Genomic DNA, 13,432 nt, shown 5'->3' on the forward strand with positions numbered 1-13,432 from the left:
GGATGCCAGCGTGCTGCATACAACGGCTGGGCTGACTTGACAAGAAGTAAAAGGTCTTCATGTGGCCCCAGCCTGAGGGGCAATTCTAAAAAGTGCCAGGTATCACACGGATCAGTCAGCCCTGATGTGCAGCTAGTTTAAAACTCACAAACAGGGAGCAGAGGAAACACTGACAACAGTTGATCCTTGCCTGAAGTTTCTTGACCTCTCTCTTGGAGGTGACTCGGACAAATGAAATTGCAAGTGGCAACCATCCAATGTAGCAAAACCATGGAATTACTACACTGGGAAAATGCGAATTGCCACAGAGGCCGATTACACGGGACTGCATACCGTGTGTAACAGACATGCAGAGGCTACTGGAAAACAGCCCTGCTTGCTGAGCCCTGTTTTGTCAGGACGTCTCGCTATTGAAAATTTATGTTGCAGGAGTGTTGAAAATCCAAGCAGACCTGAGTTTCATTGTGACACAGAGGAAGAATAAAAAAAAGATATAGAAAGAGTTGTGAGCAAAATCTATGGCACATGGTACATGGCTGTGCCCTGCAGCTGATGCTCAGTGACAACATTTAATGCTTTATCATTTAGAAATTTCTACTTAAAAAAAAAAAAAGAAATAATTGCTTCACGTTGTTACATTTTATCCTTCTGAACGTCTCAGCAGGATGCAAGTGGCTGAGATTTTAGTGTCTCTTCTGAAACCAGTCTTTCTGGTACTCCAGATGCAGGCTGGATGCTAAAGACTGCAATTACTGGCTCAGCAGGTGAGCCTCCGGTATGTGCGCACATGAACGTGCTTTGGGGTTTCAGCTAGAAATAAGTTTTAACACAAAAGGAAAAAATATGGGCTTCTACACGTGTTTAGAATCAAGCCTCCAGTATATCCATAACTGGCTCATCTAACACAGGATCATTTGGATCACACAAGAATCTGACCAACACCGCCTGCAACAATCCTAAACTGTCATCCACAGAGGACTTGTGGTCCCAAAGACGTAATGCAAAAAATCAAAGGAGATGCTCCATTGGATAACCTTATAAATGGAGCCACAAAGGCACATTACGGACCTGGACTTCCTCAGAGTATGTTCAGCTCCAGGACTCTGTCTCTGATCACTGGAGAGACAACGCGGCTCTAAAGATGTGCATCACACTGAAAGGAGTAGCAATGCTCACTATTATCATGGTATAAATTGACTGCCACCATGCACAAAGAGTTTTATATTCCCTAAGTATGGGATGTTTATCTTATTTGTTCATCATAAGAAATTGCAGTTTGTGACAAATTGTGTTTCCTCATTTTGTGAAATAATGCTGCAGTCCCAGTCAGTCCGGCTAAACCTCACCCACCAAAATCTAACATGAGATCGCCGCTCAGCTTTATTTCCCTAATGGCCTTGTCCCACCTGGAAAGGATTGCCAGACACAGACCCTGGTTTGTTACACAGAGCACTAGATGACCCTAAAAACATGCCCAATATCCCATCAGCCAGCAAATCCTGCCTGGGCATTGCCTGTCCTCTCCCTGTGTCACTGAGACAGCCTCACACCATGGCCACGCTGCCCTGTGCATTCACCTCTGCTCTGTGGGACATGTCCTGCCCTTGTGCTGCCACCACACACCAGCTCTATTTCTCCCTGTCCTGTGAGCACCAGTATCTTGGGGTGCCTGCGAAGGGAAGGCCAGGCTGCGAAATAGAATGGAGACATGCTGGTTAGGAATGGGGAAGACTGGGGTCGTGAGAGCTGGAAAGGGAAACAATAGCCAGTGATGTACAGAAGGGGCAGGAAGCTCTGTGAGGAGAGGCCCCAGAGATTAGTCATGGGAAGGAGGAGGACACGTCCCACAGCATCTGGACAAGACAATCTTTGGGAACACTGTCTAGCAGCCAAAGATCTCCAGGGACATTCAGCTGTCTCTGGAGGGAGCATGTGCACGAGCTGAGTGGCCCTGCTGACCTGCAAGGGAGGTCACAGTGAGCTGAAAGCAGCGCCCCAGAGCTTCAGGACAGTGTAGTAGGATCTCTAAGAGAACTGTGCCAGACATGGGCTCCAGAATGATTCTTCAGCTCAGCAACACCCAACAATCTTTACTGTCATCTTGTGCTTGAGATGCACCAGGAGAATCACTTATATTCTGAGTAGGAGCAGCTAAAAATAGTGCTTATATAACAAGGATGAGAGACGAATTTCAAAATGGAACAAGAAAACCCAGAAGCCCCTCACTATATGCTCCCACAGCTTTCAGACATGCTTTGTACAGCAAATGCTCTTGCTGTTTGTTAGGCAAAGAAGCAAATTGCCTGTGACAATGGCAGATGCCTGTAAGGCTTCCTATTGGAATGATTTCTTTTTGCCCTCTCTTCCTTCAACATACCTTGTTGCTGTTCATCTTTTAACCCTGCTTCCTTCAACCAAAATATTTGGGGCTGAGCTGCCAGCAGGTGTGCAGAGCATCTGGTAAACCATCACATCAAACCTTTCACCGGGACAGAGCAGAATGGGCATCTGCCATTTCCTAAGTCAGCATCAAAAAGGCAATTCTCCCTGTCTTTTTCAGGCTCGCCCTCAGGGTGCTGCAATTTCTGCCACGTGCAGAGGGTCTGTCCCTTCTGATGTGGGCTTGTGCATCTGCAGCTCGATCCCTGAATAAGCACCACAGAGCTGTAAAATCTTTAAGCACTTTTTGATGAGAGACAAGCAGAAGGCTCAAGAGTGGAAACAGCCGAGAGCTCAGGCTGCCGTGATACCCCGATCCCTGGTGCTCACACTCCTTCAGATGGTGCCTAAAGGTACTCCTGGCTGCAGGAGGACACACACACATAGGGAAAAATCTACTTGCACTCACCAGATTAGCTGCCTAGACACCTCTCAAAAGCTACAGGAGCTTCGAATTTAAGCCTTATCTTAAGAAAAAAGGCCATTTCCCTCCCTTCGTGGAGCCCTTTGAACAGGGTGGCCCCCTGCCGTGGTGCTGTCTCTCACCTGTCTCACACACATGCTGCCTCTCCCCAGAGCCCTGCACAGCCCCTGAGCAATTCCTGCCCCGCCGTGAATATAATGCAGAGGAAGTGGCTCATTTAAACTCTCTGAATTGCTCCGGGGGCTTCAGGGGGTGCTTATCCCTCCTGTTCTGGTAGGCAAGGGCCCCAGGGAAGCTACCTTGAAATCCAAGCTGTATTTAGAGTGACAGGCAGCTGATGCAAAACAGGCTCAAAAGGCAGCTTGGAAAAGGTAAGTTGAGTAGAGAGAGGCCTGGCCCACCCCTCCCAGAGCCACAATAAAGTGCTTGATGTGTCCCTTCTCTGCACTTGATCATGTTCCTGCTGCTTCTGTGTTTCATATTATGCAACTGATTGACTTTGCAAGATATGAGAACAGAGTGTCTCCCTGCCCTGCTCCCTGATGTGTGCTAAGTGTGTTAGACTGGAAGGATGGAGCAGAAATCAAAACAAGCCCTGGAGCCTCCTGGTTTCCCTGCTAATCGCTGGTGCTCAGATCCTTGTGGTACAGTGATCTGAAGGCACCATCCTGAGCATGTTTTCATTGGTCTGCAGAGCTGTTCTGCTGCAGCTTCCCAGTGAGGACTGGGATACTTTCTGTACCAAGCAAAAACTGTGCTCAAACAGAACTTTTCTCTTTGAGGATTAATGAGCACCTCTTGAAGCAGACTCTGACCCTTGAGATGTGAAGGAGGCCAGCCAGGAGGCACAGAGGCCAGCTGTCTTGCCAGCTGTATCCCCATCACAAAAGGTTAAAGTCACAGGAGTGTGGCCAAGGGCATGACCTGCTCAAGCAGTGCCCTAACCCCTGAATGCATGGCTCAAGGCATTTCTCATGAAGGCTCAGATTGCTCCCACTCAGGAACCCACTGCCCGAGAGCCAGCATATTCCACTGTAGCATCTTCAGCCTGGTGCCACATCCCCAGGGCTGGTGCTCAAAAAGGACTCCCCACCACGATGCTCATACTAGGAGGGAGAAGGCTCTGTCGACAGATGGCACCCACTTTGTGTACTTTCATGACCAAAGTACATCGCTGTGATCTTGCTGAGCTTCACAGAGCAGCTTCATGAAATCTGGTGCTGACAAGAGTGGGTTTGCTTGTTTTTCTCCATTTTCCTGCATCCAGCTGTGGGTTGCCTTTACTTACAGCTCCTGGATAATAGAGGCTGAACTCCACTGTGCTTTTTGAATTCTCCAGTATATGCATGCTTGGTCCAAACCCCATCAGTACAGTACAGGAGGCAAGCTGGACTCTGACAACAAGAGAGACCAAAGTAGGCTCAAATTTTGAAGAAATTATCTCTAAAATCCTGGTTGTCTTTGTTCTGTATGAGTCACACAAGGTAATGTGCAGTACATACTGGAAGGGGAATGGGGACAGCTCTAAAAGCAGGATGTTTTTTTTCCCCACTTCAATTTCCCTCTCATGTATTGCCTAGAGATACTCTTAAGAGGGCAGGGGCAGGATATGCTGCCCTCAGCCCTAGACCAACAAAGTCTTGCAGCAAATAATTCACTCTAACAATGTCTGCTTGGTATCACAACAAAACAGTAACAGACCCTGAACCCCCAAATCAGGTATTATAAGGACATGGAAATTACTCCCAGCCAAAACTCCTGATCAGATTTTTATCTAGCTGTTTTCTGTTCTGCAGCTGCTAATGCATTTTCAGTGAACCTGTTTTCAGTACTGGTACAGAAACATGATTATTGCAACCGGCCTCCACTGATGAACTAACTGGCCCAACTATTCAGGGTTTGCAATTCAGTGAAGCAAATATTTTGTTTAGCAGCAAGTACATCAGATCAAACCTCCAGAAGCTTATCTGGAGACACCCTCACCCTTCCTAATCAGTCCAGAATCCCCAGATATTCAGCCATGGAAAGGCAGTGCTGCACCTAGCATGTACAGGGCTTAGAAGCAGTGTAACTACAGACTGGTAATGAGGAAAAGCACAGAGAACTAGAACATGAGCAATCCTGCCCAGGGAATGAGGGGAGGGAGAGCAGAGCATGCCATGCACAAAGACAGGCTGCTGAAGGTCAGTGCAGGATGAATGGATGACACACAGACACTTTCAATCAGCTACATGGCTAAGCAGACAAATTTTTTTCCCAGGAGGTAAAAGGCCACCAGGCTGGGACCATGCTGCCAAGAGCACAGGACAGTGTGCAGAAAGGGAGCCTTAAGCCGTACGCAGTGCCCTTCCTGCCACCAAGAGCACAGGCTAAACTCTTCAGATTTAAACTGAAATTTAAACTAAACTCTGCTTCTCCTAGTCTGGACAGGTTTGCTTTCCTGGTGGCCCATCAGGAAAAGCAGTGGTATGTGAATTGCTGCAACCTCCATGCCGTTCTCTGGGCAGGATGTGGGATCTTGTGATGCCTTGTTGGTGCTGTGACCCGACCAGAGTGCAGGTCTTTTGGTCATGCCATAAACACATTCTTCAGTTTTACAACCAGGAATGGCATCCTAGAAACCTGGTTCTGGGAGCAGTGCTCTACCTTATCAGCACCTTTTAATCCTCACCCTGTTGTTTTTTCCCTACTGTTTACATGCACTTCAATTCAGGCTTCACTTCAACCTTAATATTTCTGCTACAAATCTCTTACACACCTACATCTGGGATAATCATTGTGCTCTGCCTCCTTCAGACATTCAGTAGGAGGTTGGAAGATGGGTATCGCTCCTCAAGGGGGCTGCAGAGCAACTGGAAAGAGTCTAGATTGCAGACCTATAAGGTAAGATGGAAGAAGGAGAGTTTGTTCAATCTAGAAGTCCTGCAGAACAAAGGGACACAGGGTAAGGATATATGGAGTACCTAAACATCACAGCCATAAAAGGCTGCAGTTACAGAGAGGAAGATGATAAGCTGTTAGTGTGTCCATGCTGGGTAAGGACAAGAAATGTTTGTCCTTGATTGCAGCAAGTAAGGATTAGATTAGGCAGCAGACAAGATTTTTCCAGTTGTAAAATCATGAAATACTAGATTGGATCACCTGGAGAAAGGCTTGTAACACCAATTTGAAGAGCTCCCACTAAAAATATAGTTTATCTGCCTCTGCCTTGGAGCTTGGTGAGGCTCTAGATCACCTTTCTGCACTCCGTCAGAGAGGGTTTATTGGGGAGATGGTAAAACAGGAGTTTAAAGTACAGTTTTAACATTTATGGAGATTTGTGGCTGAATATTGGGTGCATGGTGTGTCCTGCTCCTAACAGTCCCACCTGGCTGCCTCAGGGACAAACACCCCACTCTTTTTGAATAGCAGGGACCCACTGGTTCTGTACAATCCTGGCCTTCCCACTCTTCCAAAACTTTGTTACCCTTTGACCACTGCCATAAGCCAGGCTAGGCTGCATCATCAAAATGGTTCACTTTTACTTTATTTTTTTTTTACTAAATGGATTTCCAGCGACTCTGCAGCCCTGGGGGAAACGGAAGTTGATTTTCTGGCTAGAGACTGCAGTTCGCAGTGACCAGTCCAAAGAGAAAAGATGATATCAGTGTTTCTGAGTTTCCAGTTAATTGTGTTTACTGAAGAATACATAGCATTAGAGTGCCTTGAGCTTTGGCCAAGTTTGTAAAAGTAAATAAAGACAATTCCAGCCTAATGTTAGAAAACTGACCCTTGGATTATTTCTGAGATCACTTCTTCCAAGAGCTAGAGCTGATGTGTACGATGTGAAATAAGGAGCACTGGACTCATATCTTATTATTTCAGCAAAGAAATGTCTTTGACTGCTGTAGGGGGAAGGCACCTCTCCTCCAAGTGACAGGACAAAGACAGAGCAGCTCCTTCATCCCAGGGCTTGTCTGGTGACCCCTCTGCAGCTCAGTAGACTTCCAGTGACCTTCTCAGGAGGATGTGCTGCAAAATGTGCTGTGTAAGGAGGCAGCAGAAGGGGAGATGCTCCATAAAGGGGGACAGGTCAGGAGCTGAGGATGGCCCCAGCACAGGCTGTGTCCTCACTGAGGGCACCATCCCACAGCACCTGAGCATGGCAGGCTGCACAGGGACCAACCAGTGATTCACCCACAGCCCTGGGATGGATCAGGGCAGGGGACATTTAGGGAGGCCTAGCAGGAGGTGGGGTTGGAGGCAGACTAACCCGCAACGCGGCTCAAGGCCTGAGTTTAAACAGAGGCCCTGGTGCATGAGCGGAGGCTGTGGGTGGGGGCCCAGGTGGGGCTGGTCGGGGCAGGTAAGGCCTGTTAGTGCCCTGAGGGGCTCTGATACACTGATCTGCTCTCTGAGCCACCTCTGCCGTCCCGTGAGGAGCTGTGCTCTTCCCAGGGGCCATGGCAACCCTCAGGTGCTGGCCGGTTCCTCTCTGACCCTTTCCAGCCTCTCTTCCTGCCTGGCCAGCGCTGCCAGCCAGGGTCCTGCTGACTCCTCCTGTGCTTTATGAGCACATCTTGCAGATTGCTCACAGCAATCCAAACACGGCCATTTCTGCCCAGTACAGCCCCATTAGCCAGCTACTCTCTCTTCGGTCTTTAATGATTTAAACCACAAAGCCATTTGTCATGCTACATCTTCTTTCCCAGTGAGTAAAAGTCAATTAGAGTTTTCAACTTTGCTCTGAAACAGGCCCAGCTCCCTCCTGCTTTTTTATGCTACCAGGAAACCATCTACAATAATGACTTCCTTGGATGTCTAGTGCTGTGTTGCAGTGAATTACAAGCTCTCTAAACTTCCCTCCCTGTGTACCAAACACCTTACACAGGAGCCGTGTTTTGCTGCCAGAAATTCCACGATGAATTAGGTTTTGAACCTGTCACATGGCTGCCTTTTAAATTTTAATCTTTATGCTCAAGAAAAGAAATATGATTTTGGCTTCTAGACCTTATTTCCTATTTCGAACATGTAAATCTTAATTCTGCCTTAGTAAAGGAATAAACTCTTGAGAAACAAGTGCTCCAAGAGATCTGCACAGTCCAAGCACGTGGGAGTCCTGTGGCTGTCAGTGAGCTCTGGTGGCCTGCTGTCACTCCAGGGCCCTGGCCAGCACCAGGTGCTGTCACACAGCCCAGACTCCCTGTGAATGACTGGCTGCAGCCAGGCCCACAGGGGCTTCAAACAGGGGGCTTTGCAGAAGCAAATCAGCTCCAAACACAAGCTCGGAGTCTCTTGCATTTGTCGGTGTTAGGATGTAGTAAGGCATTAAAATGTGACTGGCACATATTAATTGTATTAGAGTTGCAAGGGTTTTAAAGTTAAAAGACAGTAATGTTCCTAAAATGAAAAATTCAAAACTAGTGCTTTCTATCATACTGATATTTTGATTCAAAGGAATAGCCATTAATCAGAGCTAATTGAAATTAAATAAGATTTTAAAAATTAAATTATTTAATTGCCTGGCCGTTTTTAATTAAAGAAAACAATTCAATTATTAAATAAAATCAGATGTGCTTAGGTTCATTGCTAGTCAGCAATGAGTTTATACATTTGCTTAAATTTCATAGAATCATGGAACGGTTTGGGTTGGAAGGTTTGTCATGCCACCCTCTTGTGAGCAGCAGATTCTCAGCAGGTGAATGGCATCCCTGAGCTCCTTGACTGAAATCTCCTACCCCACCAACGGGTCAGCATCCTCCCTTCCAATGTTGTGGAAGAGCTGTGAATATCCTTCTATTTGTAGATATCCCCTCCTGGGCAGTTTGTACTGTATCACCTGCCTCAGAGAACCCACACAGTAATTCCTGCTCTGTGGCTCACCGGCAAGCAGAGATGTGGGCTGGCCTTTGAATCCACGACATCCTTTCTGGCACCTCGTGGGGTGAGCTCCACGCAGTGCCAGGCTCCTGGTACTCTGCTGAGTGTGCTCCCTGGCATCCACATCTCCTGACTGAATGAGGCTTGCCCTGGGAAACAGCTCCTCAGCACGAATCAGAGCCTGAGTCACTTTTGGGGAGAGCAGCCGCTGTTTGGATGGGGCTGAACATGTGCGCAGGGAAGTCTTCCGGAGGGTTTTGCTCATCTCTGATTCAGCCTTGAAAGCAGCTGGCAAAAGCCACCGGGCCTGGCTTCAGGCCCAGCTCACACAATTAGAAAAGTATTAGCTGAACTTAATAGGAAAATCAACATTAAGCAGATAGGAGCTGGTATAGTTGTTAAAGACTATGTAGTGTTTTTCCCTGGCAGAAGCCCAGGCTAATGGAGGGCTTCCAGCACCCAGAGCAGCCTCCAAATGAAGGCTTAATTGGCCTCTGAAGCCACTCATATAATTACAAGCACTTTTAATGAAGCATGAAAAATACAAGAGCTGGGACTGTGACATGGAGGGAAGAAATTACCTCATTCATCTCAGAAAACACAGCTTTACCTTCTTCCTTACATTAAACCTTCTTCCCAGCTCCTGCCTGGCCAGCAGACTCCTGTCAGGCGCTAATTTCCAGGGCAGTGGTAAGACCAAGGGGGAATTTAATGCAAGACAGAACTTCTGCCTTCTCCTGGCTGTGGGGACACCTCTCCAGCCCCTCCCCCCCACCCCCGGGTGTGGGGTGGACACTGCGTGGACACTGAGATGGACTTTGACTGCCCACTGCTGGTGTGCACAGCACAGCCCTGCCTGCAGCAACACAGCTGCTCTGGCTGGTTGAGTCTGCTTTAACTTCAGCTAAATGACCCCCCCTGATTTCTGTTCAACAGCTGCTCTCTGGAACACAAGCCTCTGCCCATTACTCAGACACAGGAGCAGCATCTGTGGCACCTGCTTCAGTCAGAGCCGTGCGCATTCCCTGCCAAACCAGGCACCTGCAGCCCCTGGAACGTGTGTCCCAGAGTAAACTGGTGGAGAGTCCAAGGTACTGCTCCTCAGTTGCTTTGCTGAGTTGAGGCAAAGATCAGTGGGGTTTGAGCTGATTGCTGGTCTATGATTTTCTGGTTCACTGGGGGCAATTTGTTGGCTTGTTTGTTTGTTTTGGGGAAGACTCTCAAGTCTTATTCATGGAGTAACTGAGGTTTGGAAGGGGGTCAGAACCCACCTGGTTCAACACCCACAAAGAGCAAGGGCAGATAGGACATCCTGTATCTTTTCTATGGATCAGATGGCATCTGGCCCCACGAAAAGGAAACCTCAATTAGGAATGTTAGGAAGGATCTAGAGGCAGTTTATCTTCAATCAAGAAGGTTTCCTCCCTGTATATTTGAGCAGAACAGCTGTACCAGCACCACACCCAGCCTTGTCCAATTAGCCATGCCATCACCCTGGCTAATTAGCCTACTCAGAGCTTTCCAAGGCCACAGAATTATTGCTCATTCTTTCAGCATTGGTTCAGATCACACTGCACCATTTCACCTTACGTTTTTCCCAGTGTTTATCACTAAGGCCAGGGTCAGGGTCAGGAGCTGTGTGCATCCATCACCCACACCCCTTCTCCCAAAGCTAACACAGGGAGAGGAAAAATTCAGGACAAAAGTTCCAATGTCTCATAAGGAAGGGGAAGGCATGGCACAGGGACTATCACAGCGGCCAGAAGGACAGCAAGGAGGCAGCAGTCGACTGTGTGCCTGCTGTAGGGTAGATGGACACCACTGAGCATCACTTTGGCGCAGGCTGGCTTTCACCACACTGGGATTTGAAGGCTCATGGCCCTACACACACCTTGGCCTTCCCTCTTGGAGCCTGCGTCCCTCCCTCTGGAGAGCTCTGGTGCTCATTTCTTACGTGCCAACATACACCCCACACAGTGTCCATACAAAGCCACCGAGTCACTCAGAATGGGCATGAGAGATGAAATTTCCATCCTCTCCAAGAAACTGATTTTGGCTGAACTTACTCAGCCTCCTGTTATTGCTGTGGCATTCATCTGCAGTTACACACTGAGAGATGGACACTGGTTTCTGGGCCACAACTCTTTTCATGTGACTAACACTGTTTGCCAGCAACTTCTGTCCAAGAATTTTAGCCCTGCACAAGCCAGACTGTGTCAAGAAATACTGCAGGATAGCCTCACACATAGCATTTGTGATCTTAGGGGGCACCAGCCAACCTGCTGAAGCAGGCAGTGCTCAAGTAAAGGGAGAGCATCATCTCCCACCCAGGAAGGTGGTGATTAACAGCTACTGTTTCCCTGGCACAACCTGGACAGAGTCAGTCCCTCAGAAATGACTTTTTCCTTGGTTTTGCTGGGTTTTGTATAATTTAACAGCTAAAATGCTAAAATTTGATCAAATCACACTTGGCTAGAGCAAGACCTGTCATGAGCTTAACTGCCCTCAAGTGATGATAAGCAGAAAGTGCAGATAAATAAGGCACCTGGAGAGGAGCACGTTTTGCAGCAGCCTGAGTGAGACTTCAGAGAGGCTCACTTGTGCACAGGAGGCTTTTCCTCACGTGTCCTAGGCACAAACCTGGGATTTTGCTTTGAAGTGTCTGCTCTGGCTCTGCCCCAAGGGCTTGCAGGGGTTCCCTGTTTTCAGCTCTGCTCAGATAACCATCACACCACCTAAATGAGTGCAGCACGGCAAGCACTGAGGCAAAGCAGTGCCAAATGATCCTTCAGAAGCCAGGAAAGGACCCCAGCACCCAGCCCACCTGTTTTTTTACAGCTGAGATTACGCGGGTTCCTGCACGCTCCCAGTTGCCAGATAATGACTCCAGGTGCAAACATCAAGAGAACAGTTGTGTCTTTGGCCACGTCTGCACAGCCCTGCCACAAAGGTAACAGAGAGAGACACAAACAGGGCCTGTGCCATCAACACAAACAGAGACTTGTTATTGATGGGTCTGTCATTGGAAGAGGGCGACCAGGAAACCAGTGCGTGATCACTCAGCTCTAGATACTGGAGATCCATCAGAAGCGAGCAGGGGATAAGAGCATCCAGGTCATTCTCAGCAGGGACAGAAGAGTTCTGTGATACAGATGATCTTTAAACTGAGATTTGGTGGTCTGAGTTTGCAGAGTCAAGAGGGCCAACCCTTCTGTCCCCTCCAGGCAGCTGACAAGGAACTTCACATCGTGCGAACCAGACAGCAAAACTGCAGGTACCAGAGAAGTCTGGAAGGAGGTTGGAGCCAGGTGGGGTTCAGCCTCTTCTCCCAGGCTATTTGTGATAGGACCAGGGAACAAAGTTTTAAGCTGTGCCAGGGGAGGTTCAGGTTGGACATTCAGAGGAATTCCTTCACAGAAAGGGTGATTAGATGCTGGAATTTGATGCCCTGGGAGGTGGTGGAGTCACTGCCCCGGAGGTGTTTAAGGAAAGACTGGATGTGGCACTCAGTGCCATGGTCTGGTTGACAAGGTGGTGTTGGGTCAGAGCTTGGACTCACTGGTCTCAGAAGTCTTCTCCAACCAAATTGATTCTCTGTGACTCAGCAGGGGTCTGCTGGGGCTGTGGGATGGACACATGGGGGTACCAAAGCTGCTCTTCCTGCTGGCTGCAGGTCTGACCCTGCTGACAGAGACTTGTAAACCTCGGGGGAAACCCTGACAGGGCATGCTGTGGCTAAACCACCTTCAGAGAAGAAATACAGTGTGCTAACGAAAGGGAGGAGGGTGGGAGGGCAGGGAGGAGCTGTGCCCAGGGCCACACCAGGAGCTGCAGTCCTGCGCCCTCCATGGCTGTGCCTCAGCTTGTGTCCTGTGCTGGAAGTCAGGCTCTGTGCTTCCTGGAAAACCCCAAACAACTGACTCCTTTCACCAGGGAAGCACCTGGGAAGAATATTTTCAAAAGATCCGACTATTGCACTGACTATTTTTTAGTCCTTAAGAAAGGTTGCTCTGTGCAGTGCTACTGATCCAAGCCCCCCTCACCAGCGTGAGGTGGAGAGGGTGGAAGGTACCAGCAGCAGAGGGATGCACGCAGCTCTTTTGGATTTGACTGGAGAGCATGTGGGATGTTGATTCCCAGGCAGAGGTGTTCATGTCCCGTTTTTCTGAAGGAGAAAGGACATGTCAGAACTTTTCCAACAGAGGGAGTACCGGGACAGCCGTGGCCACGATCAGCCATCACCTGAGGTGACTAACTTTGGCGCTGGAAGAGCTGGGTGCCCTTATATCCATCCTCTGGGTGCCGTGTTTCTACACCGTCAGGATGAGGCTGGAATTTGATAATCAGAAGGCAAGCATTTTAAACTTGGAGACCATTCTGAGGTGAAAAAAATACTTAGCCTCAGTGACAATCTCTAAATTACTGTTTTAAAGGCCCTTGTGGGTCAAGCAAAGCAAAATGTCTCCCGGTCTGCAGACCTTCCCTAGAAATTACGAAAACTGGCTTGTGGTCACTACAAACTGGAATGGAAATTATTTCCTATGTGCCACAAGGACACATTTCAGACCAGCAGTCTGTCCTCAGGCAGTCTAGGCTGATAGGCAACAGATGAAGTGCAACATTTGTATTAGATTTGGTGACCACAGCAATATCAAACTTATTAAAGTTTCATGTTTATCAAATTGCCAGCATACGCTGATAAATGATCCC

General features: G+C 48.3%; 1 long non-coding RNA gene across 1 annotated transcript in view; it reads right to left on the reverse strand.

Annotated features, from left to right (window-relative positions):
• Window positions 1-4,068: 4,068 nt before the first annotated feature.
• LOC121665537 overlaps window positions 4,069-13,432 on the reverse strand; it is a 126,877-nt gene continuing 117,513 nt past the window's right edge. The window contains exon 5 of the long non-coding RNA XR_006016380.1: window positions 4,069-4,257. This is a non-coding gene — a long non-coding RNA (uncharacterized LOC121665537). The remainder of the gene's footprint in view (window positions 4,258-13,432) is intronic.

Source organism: Corvus kubaryi, unplaced genomic scaffold, assembly GCF_017639235.1.
Source record: "Corvus kubaryi isolate FWS band 111438036 unplaced genomic scaffold, C.kubaryi_AGA036_p1.0 37334, whole genome shotgun sequence".
Taxonomy (NCBI): domain Eukaryota; kingdom Metazoa; phylum Chordata; class Aves; order Passeriformes; family Corvidae; genus Corvus; species Corvus kubaryi.